Here is a 10,011-nt window from a genome sequence, read left to right on the forward strand (position 1 = left end):
GGTAAAAAAGGGAAAAAAAAAAAAAAAAAAAAAAAAAAAAAAAAAGGAAAAAAAAAAAAAAGAAGATTCCCACCTCAACAGAAGAAGTCACAACTTTGCTGGGTTAGTTCAGCGCGTTATTGACACCACAGGTCTTGGTTGCTGTTTGGTAGCTCTGGGTAATTAGGATAAATGCAAATTATCATCCAAAGCTTGTTCCCAGATGCCTCCAGACACCTGATTCCTCTGCTGGAACATGTCCTCATGTCCTGCATGTGCTGCTCTGTGCACACCAAGAGGCTGAGCTAAGTCACAGGGGCACCTCACTGTCCTGATGTCCCCGTCCTCAAACACACACTGAGGCACTCAGGCCAGTCTGGACAGAGTTCATCCCAGTCCAGCCCAGCTGCCTCTCTCTCCCTGCCTTTTAAAACATGCCCAGCACTGTGCAGGGCGCTGGGCAAACACATCCCAGCCAAACCTCCTGAGACACCACCTCCCACCCGCTGGGGCTGCAGCAAGAGCCAGCTGAGAAGTCACTGATGCCACATCTCCCTCTGTGACCCCCGCACAGCCTGAATGACACACCCAGAATGGACACAAAGAGAAGAAAACACCCTTTTTTAAAATAAATAAATCATGCTACCACTAAATGTAAACACCGCAGAGTCCAGGCTGTTTTATCCTTGGCACAGGATCACGATTTAGTTCTACCCAAGAGAATGAGGTTGGTCATCCTTCCTTCCCATTATATATTTGATTTTCTGTCCAGGCATTAGCGCACGGGGAAGGCTGCAGGATGGGGGGTTGAAAAACCCTTGTAAGACTGAGACAAATCTCCCGGCCTCCTGCTGCTCAGCAAATGAAGTCTGCAATTTCCTGTGCTCACAGCACAAGAGGAATAAGGTAACACGAAATTGCTCCCCTCAGATCTTAAAGAGGCCAAATTTTTGAAGCATGGCATTTCTTGCAAGTCATTTTTCTACCCAGGAGGAATTAAGTCTGGTCTTCAGAAATCTCCAAACATCCACCCTGGAAAAATCAGGCTGTCTAAAGGCTCTTAATAGGGGATCCAAAGGCATCCAACACCATCCGTCAGGTTTTAGTATCTTCCCAACGAAGCCCATTCCAAACCAGAAGGGTGAGAAAACAGCAGCCAGACTGAGGAGAAGCTCAAACAGAAACAGCTGCACTGGAATAGGTTGAGCACTCCAGCAAGTGAATATACAATAAATGCTAAACTCTGTGTATTTATAGAGAAGAAAAACCATTTAAAGTCATTTAAAACTGAGTTAAAAAAATACACAAAGATCCCTGATCCAGCCCAGAATGGATAGGATGGGAATGGCATGGCCTGCACAGGGTGCAGCCGTGGAAACTCATCCCAGCCACCTGTGAGGGTGCAGTTAGAAGTGGGAGAGTCCCACCGCAGGCACCCCTGGGTCTCCCACACACTTTGTTCCATTCCCTCAGGAGGAGTCCGGGCAATTCCAGCTCCAGGGGGGTGTCTGGGGGAGCTGCAGCTGAAATTCAGGATGATCCTCCTGGGTGCAGGAGGTGAGCTGGGACTAAACCCTTCTGTGCTGCCAGTCCTGGCTGAGCCCCACAGAGACGTGGGAGAGGCTCAGAGGGGGATGAGCTGCTCGCGAGTTCAGGGCATGAGCTCACGGATTCAGGCTTGGACACGGATTAGAGAAGAGAGAGGAAATCTGGGTGTTTAGACGGCCCCAGTCTGCAGCAGGAGCACAAACCAGACTAAACCAGATCTTGGTGCCCAACGTGCGGAGGAACAGTTTGTGTTTCTGTCCTTGGGTGCCATCAGGAGTTCTCTAGATCCTCGCCAGGCTCACCTGGCGGCCCAAGTACTTTATTTTATCTGCTGTGACTGAAGTGGCAGCAACGCCACCCCCTTGTGGCCATTCCCAACCACCAAAAAAAACCCCAAAACCCCTAAAAAAGCCAACATCAAAACCCATCGTCACAAGGTTCTCATTATCTGGGCAGAGGGGGCTGAGCTGGTGTCTGAAGAGCTCACAGTGTGCCCCAGTGTCCATCCCAGTACGCCCAGTTACCTCCATTTAACCACACAGATCCCACGTAACTAATTCTTAGGGATGGCATTCAGCCAGGGACTTAAAGCATCAGAAGAAGCAAAAGGAATCGGGAATCCTGATTTTTTTTCTGTTCAGATTTGTACTGGAGGCTTCCCTCTCTGCCTCCTCCCTGCCTGTCCCTGTGCTGGGAATGACCTGGCCATTTAAAACCTGGAATTGCTCCTTTATCAGCCTTGTACTTGCACTGCCCCTGATGACACCCTCCCGTGGAAATGTCTTTGTGTCCCTCCCTCCCTCGGCCTCATTAAAGCCATCGGGGCTGCGTTACAAGGGACAAGTGATTTAATCTGGAATCAGGCACTGCACTTCATCTGACACTCTGGGAGGCTCCAGCACAGATATTCCCCCACAGCTCCCCGAGACCACGTGGAAAACAGGCAGGGAGAAGGGAGAAAGGTGAAAAGCAAGTTAATCTTAAGGAATCCCAAACCAAAGAGGAAGAAAGCAGGAGGTGACAGTGCCAGAACCCAGAGAACGCTGCTGCCTATGCCATCTGCCTGCTCCGAGGGCTGCGATAGATTTATGGACATAATTCCTTCAATGTGATCCCGGCTTCCCTGCTCCTGTGCCCATCTGATTTGCATCAGAGAGACAAATCAGCCACAGCTCGCTCTGTGTGAAGCTTCACCCCGGGCAAAGGATCTTCCCTGCTCCGCAGGGTTTGCTGCTGGCACATCCCGTGGACAGCCACAGCTGGGGTTTGTGTCAGCACATCTGGGCTTCTCTTCCCGAGCACTGTGGAATTCACAATCCCGGCATTAGCAGCTCCCCTCGCTCCCCTCCAAAGCGGGCATGGCTGGGAACACGGGGGGTTAATGGTCACTACGAGCCCAAAAACTGATTTGGGAATTGTCCTTTCAAACAGACACACACACAGAGAAAAACTCAGCTATTTGATGCATTTTTGAAAGGTTTTTTTTTTTTGCTGGCAAATTTGGGGCCACCACCACAAAGCCTTCTTGGATCTGGAGGAATGGGCACAGCCTCTGCAGTGCTGGTGTCACCCTTGGCAGTACCAGAGACCCAACAGCCCCAGAATGGGCCGTGGCTGTCAGGAGGCACAGGAAACCCAACAATGGGAAAACACAAGCCTGGCAAAAGCTTTGTCTCAGCTCCTTCCCTTCAGCCGAAACCCAAACCCACGAAGCATTTATTCTTTCGCAGCCTTCAGGAGCTTTAGTTCTCAGTATCGGCTATTACAAATTCCTGACCAGCCTTTTTTTCCACAAACACTTCTTTTTTTCCCCTCAGTGCTGTGAGCCACATCCAAAATCTCCATGTGGCTGGAAACCACAGGATAAAACCCTGGACAGCCAGGGGGGAAGGAAGTTTGGTGGTTGGCAGGCGGCAAGGGAGAGCAGGTTTCCGGGGGACTCATTGCTCATGGCTGGGCTGAATCACCCCTTCCCTCCTGCTTCCTTCTCAAATCTTTTTTTAAATACCACCAGGATTTTACCTCGCCTTGCAAAGGCTTTGCTGATGTGGCCTTGCTGGTCACAGCCTGGGCACAGTGGTTACATTTTTAAAATTGAGGTGAGCAGCCTTAATTCTGTAAATTCCCACAGTTTGAAGCTCGCTGCTGTCTCAAAGAACACCCCTGGAGGCTCTCACAGCAACTGAAGAAGTATTTCCTCGACTGGTTTTGACATTTGATAAAGTCCCTTGTTTGCTTTTTGGGTTTTGGGTGCACAGGAACGGGAACGGGATATCTGATCCCTGTCCTGAGCTGCTGGGTTTGGTTCCCTGTCAAGTGAACCGAGTCAAGCTCTGCAGTTGTGGCCTTTGGTGTCAGGTTTTGGGTTTGTTGATGGCCCATTTCATCTGTCACCAGGCTGCCCACTCATCTGGCTTGGCTAAGTCCTCGGGAAGTTCCTGACAGGCTGCTCTGGGATTAACTGATCTCATTTATGCTTTGTGTCTGCTGCAAAATCTGCCAGGTCACGGATAAATGTGTAACCACCACAGTGCCACTAATTACCGACCATTAATTGCCTTCCTCACAGCTCCCTACACAATGATCACTCTGAACCCGAGCGTGCAGCAGAATTGCTCAGCCTTTCCCATGGAATCCCTGGGGAAACACCAGCTGGGATGACCACACACAGGTGTGTCCTCAGGGCCATACAGTCACCGTGAGATGTCCCCTCGCTCGTGCCAAGCTCCAGCAGGGCAAACAGAGGGATTCCTTCACAAACCCCACACCAGACAATGTCATTTCCAGGTTCCTAAAAGCATCCCAAATCACTCCAGCATCCCAATTTCCCAGACAGAGATATTGCAGCGAGACAAACCAGGCGCTTCCAGAGAAGCACAACAAAGCTGGGTACGGATCCGGGAGGAGCTGGCACGGAAATCTCCTTTTTCCTGGCTGGAATAATGGATCCGTACAGACAGAACGCACCAGTCGCCAGGGAAACTGCACAGAGGGTGGGAGCTGGGTGAGGGACACGCTCACAGGGTGAGGGTGCGACTGTCACCATCAGGGGCACATTCAAGGTGTGAAGGTGTCACTGTCACCACCAGGGACACGCCCACGGTGTGAAGGCGTCACTGTCACCATCAGGGGCACATTCAAGGTGTGAAGGTGGCACTGTCACCACCAGGGACACGCCCGCAGTGTGAGGGTGTCACTGTCACCATCAGGGGCACATTCAAGGTGTGAAGGTGTCACTGTCACCATCAGGGACATGCCCCGCAGTGTGAGGGTGTCACTGTCACTGTCAGGGACACACCCATGGTGTGAAGGTGTCACTGTCACCATCAGGGGCACATCCACAGTGTGAGCATGTCACTGTCACCATCAGGGACACACTCAAGGTATGAAGGTGTCACTGTCACCATCAGGGACATGCCCACGGTGTGAGGGTGTCACTGTCACCATCAGGGACACATCCACAGTGTGAGGGTGTCACTGTCACCACCAAAGACACACCCACGGTGTGAGGGTGTCACTGTCACCATCAGGGACATGCCCACGGTGTGAGGGTGTCACTGTAACCATCAGGGACACACCCATGGTGTGAGTGTGTCACTGTCACCATCCCCGTGCCCCCAGTCAGGTGTCAGCAGCTCAGGTAGGGTGTGGCACTGGCAGGGTGGCACTGCCCCAGGTGACAAACGGAGCCAGCCTCAGGGCAGGGCCCGTCCCCTGCCCCAGGCACAGCGCAGAGCACCGGGGTGTGGCTTGCAGTGGGATTTCATTTAGATAACAGGTTAGGATCTATCCCGAGGTAAGGACGGGCTGGGGGAATCACAGAAAAGTTGAGGCGTGAAATCTTCCCCTCATTGAACTCCAGCTTTTCCCCAGCAAAGAGAGCACCTGCCCAGGCCCTGAGTGGCCCCAAAACGCTTTGGGAAAGGGAGCCAGAGGCTCTCCCAAAGTCCAGACACACACCCACAACCTCTCCCTCACCCACCTGGCCTGGGAAGACCTTTCTCAGTCCATGTTTGGGCCTGGCTGTCCCACACGTGCCGTGTGGTGGCACTGAGGATGATCTGTCCATGACCTACTCCAGCACCGAGGTGAGGCCTGGAGTCCCCTGGATCCTCCTCTGACCCTTCTTGTGGGTCACATTTGGGAACCTCCGGTCCACTGTGACCTCCCAGTGAGCCAGGATTGCTGGGAAATGGTGGGAACTGGCTCGGTGAACGTTTCTGCCAATTCCATCCAGCCCCAGAGCTCCGTGTGTGTCTGAGTGGGGTCACAGACACCATTTCCCTTTGGATTATGGGGCTTCCTTCTGCTCCCAGTTCTTCTCTTCCAGTTCGGGGGGCTGGGGACCCACAGAAAACTGATCTGACTGTTAAAGAGTGAGGCAAAGCAGCCCCTCAGGATTGCCCTCCTGGAGGATGTCCAGCTTTCCTGGACTCCTGGGATTGCCCTCCTGAGGGATGTCCAGCCTTCCTGGACTCCTGGGATTTCCCCCCTGAAGGATGTCCAGCCTTCCTGGACTCCTGGGATTTCCTTCTTGGAGGATGTCCAGCCTTCCTGGACTCCTGGGATTTCCTCCTTGGAGGATGTCCAGCCTTCCTGGACTCCTGGGATTGCTCTCCTGTGGGAAATCCAGCCTTCCTGGACTCCTGGGATTTCCCCCTTGAAGGATGTCCAGCCTTCCTGGACTCCTGTGCCTTTCAGGATGGCTTCCCAAGGGATTCTGACAACCTCAAATCTGCCCTCAGGGAGCCCAAAGTGGCAGCTCTGCCGTTCCCTCTCCATCTCACACAGCGCAGAGCACCACAGAATACACCTCAATCCAGCAAGAACCCCCAAAGGCACAAATAAATGGGATTAATGCATCCTGCTCACTTCTCTCTGTGGGAATTCAAGCACAGACAGGAGGAGGAGGAAGGATTTTATGGCACTGAAAAGAAAACCCCAGAAATGATCACCCAGGCCTGAGTGAGCCTTTCTGCTTTTTATCTTGTCCCTGGTGGGTCCCCACAGCTCAGATCCTACCCAAGGCAATTTTTCACATTTCTCCGAGTGGGAAACAATGAAGTGGGAATGTCCCCACAGTGCCCTCCTGGTGACCACAGCTCTGCCAGCCCGGCCTCGGTGCCACTGGGGCTGAGTGGGACACGCCAGCCCCTCAGAACCACGGCCAGGGCACTGCCCAGCAGCAGATCAGTGATGGTCCAGCTTCCCTACAAAACATGGACACTGACAGAGTCCACATTTCGCTGGAAAACCCCACAGGAATTGCTGCCTGTAGCAGTGTCCCGGGAGCAGCCAGGCCACCGGGACAGGGGCAGGTCAGTGCCACCAAATCCAAGGAAATCTCTCCTGATGTGACCCCATGACTGCATCCAGGGTCGGTTTGGGGTCTTTTTTTTTGCACTTCAAAATCCAAATGGTGCCAGCAAACCAGAAAAACGGGGAGGGAAACGAGATCTGTGTGAGGGGGGTGGATGCAAAGGTGAATTTGGGAGGAACGAACATGAAAAGTGAATGGTTACACTGAAGGACAGCCAGGAAAAGGTCCGGGGACACGTGATTATCTGGAAAAACGCACGGGACGGCCAGGATGGAGGGACATTTTTATGGACAGTTATCCTGAGAGCGGCAGAGCGAAGGCAGGGAGTGGAAGATTTCAGCTAAACATGAACCAAAGATGGAAAATGTCTTCAAGGAGCACCAATGGAAGGATTTGATGCCCGTTCAGCCTTTAAAGCACCTGCTGGGCCTCTGCTCCCTGCTGTAAACCCACGGGAGGGGCTCACAAAGCTCTGACACCTCTGTCACACCCAAAGCTGCCTCCAGAGGTGGCGAAATCAGCGTGGAAAACATCCACCAACAACCCAAATCCACCCAAGGAGCTTTCACCGGGCTAAAAACACAAAAAGAGAACGACTTTTAATGGCATTTCTCCATCAGCAAAAGCAAATCGCTTTGCCATTTGGGTTTGGAGGAGCGCTGTGGGCTGCAGGGATGGGAGGAGCTGGGAGCGCAGGAGCTGCTCCAGGGCAGCTGTGCCTGATCCCTCATCCTGTGCAAAAAACGACTTTTAATGGCATTTCTCCATCAGCAAAAGCAAATCGCTTTGCCATTTGGGTTTGGAGGAGCGCTGTGGGCTGCAGGGATGGGAGGAGCTGGGAGCGCAGGAGCTGCTCCAGGGCAGCTGTGCCTGATCCCTCATCCTGTGCCTGATCCCTCATCCTGTGCATGATTCCTCATCCTGTGCCTGATCCCTCATCCTGTGCCTGATCCCTCATCCTGTGCATGATCCCTCATCCAACGCCTGATCTCTGCTCCTGTGCCTGATCCCTCATCCTGTGCATGATTCCTCATCCTGTGCCTGATCCCTCATCCTGTGCATGATTCCTCATCCTGTGCCTGATCCCTCATCCTGTGCCTGATCCCTCATCCTGTGCATGATCCCTCATCCATCGCCTGATCCCTCATCCTGTGCATGATTCCTCATCCTGTGCCTGATCCCTCATCCTGTGCATGATTCCTCATCCTGTGCATGATCCCTCATCCAACGCCTGATCTCTGCTCCTGTGCCTGATCCCTCATCCTGTGCCTGATTCCTCATCCAACGCCTGATCCCTGCTCCTGTGCCTGATCCCTCATCCTGTGCCTGATCCCTCATCCCGTGCCTGATCCCTCATCCTGTGCCCCTGTGCCTGATCCCTGACCCTGATCCCTGACCCTGTGCCTGATCCCTGACCCTGTGCCTGATCCCTGCTCCTGTGCCTGATCCCTGCTCCCGGAGCTGCCCCTGCAGGAGTGTTCAGGACAGAGCCTGGCCCTTCCTGAGTGCACTGAACCCCGCACAGAGCCAGCACCGGGGCTGGCTGTGGATGCAAAGCTGCGAAAGCAGAGCGGCTTCACCTTCCTCCCCTCAGTGTCACGCCTGAGTGAGGGCCCAGTTCCATCTGGGCTTGTGGCACCAGGCCTCCGCTGGCCTACCAGAGGTGGAATTGCAGCTCTGCTCGTTCGGGCTGCTCCACAGCTCCATCCTCTGCACGCTGCAATCACTGAATTGTCACCACAAACCACCACGAAAGCACAAAAGCCCAACGCGAGCAGCCCCACACTGCTCCAGACAGGCTGCAAACCCGGCGCTGGCGGCTCAAACGCAATTAGGGAGGGGAGCAGAGTGAAAACATGGAAGTGCAGGGCAAGGTGAGAGGATTTCAGTGGAATGGGAGTGCACTGTCCCTGCCTGGTGCTCGGCTTCAGCCACCAGAGTGTGAAAAATGCAGGGTTGCACTGATTGTGTGCACGCACTAATTAGTCCCTGCTGGGCTTCCCTCCCATTAAACCCAATTATGAGTGCAGGCAGGAAATGCAGGAACTCCCCAGCCTCTGTTCAGGATGGGGATGAGTGTCCCTGTCCCCAGATGATGCCACACAACAACCAGAGAGCTCCGGGAGAGCCCCGAAACCCAAACTGACCCCAAACTCCTCACCCAGCTCCTGCAGAGCCCTGAAACCCAAACTGACCCCAAACTCCTCACCCGGCTCCTGCAGAGCCCTGAAACCCAAACTGAATCCACTCACCCAGCTCCTGCAGAACCCTGAAACCCAAATTGAACCCAAACTCCTCATCCACCACCACAGGGGCATAAAAAGGGGAGAAGAAAGGCAGCAAAGAGCTGCTGCAGGGTTTGCAATGCCAGGGGTGTGCTGGCAGCTGCCCCCCCCTCTACAGGCACATTTTGGATGGGTTTTTGGATGTTTTGAGGATAAATTAAAGCTGCATCACTGCTAATGCAAGGCTGGGGGGTATTTTTGCCCGCCCAGCACCACTCAGACAGGTTGGACCACAATAAAAAGTCCACATGGGTGAGCACTCACACTCAGCCCTGGGCAGTGCTCCAGCAGCTCCCTTGGAAGATCAAACAGAAATAGAATAAAACACCCTATAAAAAAAAGGAAAAAAACCAACCAGCGACTCATCCAGCTGATTCATAAAATATTCATAGGGAAAGTCTGGCACGGAAATCCCCACAGATGACCTGTCCACTCCCTGAGCCTCCCCAGCACGGGTTGACCAATTTCCGGAGGAGTGACATTAATGACTGGGGCTGGCTCCGGGTGACTCCGGGCTGACACGGACACTCCTGGCTCTCCAACAGCTCCTTTGCAGCCCTTTCTCCCGGTGCTCTGGCTGGTTCCACTGCTGGTTTGTTTAATTCCAGGCTGCTCTTGTCCCTCTGTCCTGCGCCCTGGTGAGGAGGGCTGGCTCTGACTCCTGGCCTTACTCCAGGGCTTCGTTCCCCCCTGCAGGATCTCACTTCAGGGCCTCTGCGGCACTTGTTGCACTGAAGAGATCCTAAAATTCCTGCATAAATTGTTCTGGATCGAGGTCAGTTATGGAAACAAATCCACAGGAGGTCCCGGAGCTGCTCCAGGGCTGGAGCCCCTCTGGAGCCGGGCTGGGAGAGCTGGGGCTGCTCCGCAGAAGAGGAG

At 53.6% G+C, this 10,011-nt stretch overlaps 1 protein-coding gene across 1 annotated transcript in view; it reads right to left on the minus strand.

Moving 5' to 3' along the window:
- The window catches only part of HIVEP3 (human immunodeficiency virus type I enhancer binding protein 3), a gene marked incomplete at its 3' end in the record, with an annotated part of 247,675 nt that overhangs the window by 18,175 nt on the left and 219,489 nt on the right, over positions 1-10,011 (minus strand). The window lies entirely within an intron of this gene.

The sequence above is a fragment of the Corvus brachyrhynchos genome, unplaced genomic scaffold, assembly GCF_000691975.1.
Source record: "Corvus brachyrhynchos isolate BGI_N302 unplaced genomic scaffold, ASM69197v1 scaffold580, whole genome shotgun sequence".
In the NCBI taxonomy this organism is placed as follows: domain Eukaryota; kingdom Metazoa; phylum Chordata; class Aves; order Passeriformes; family Corvidae; genus Corvus; species Corvus brachyrhynchos.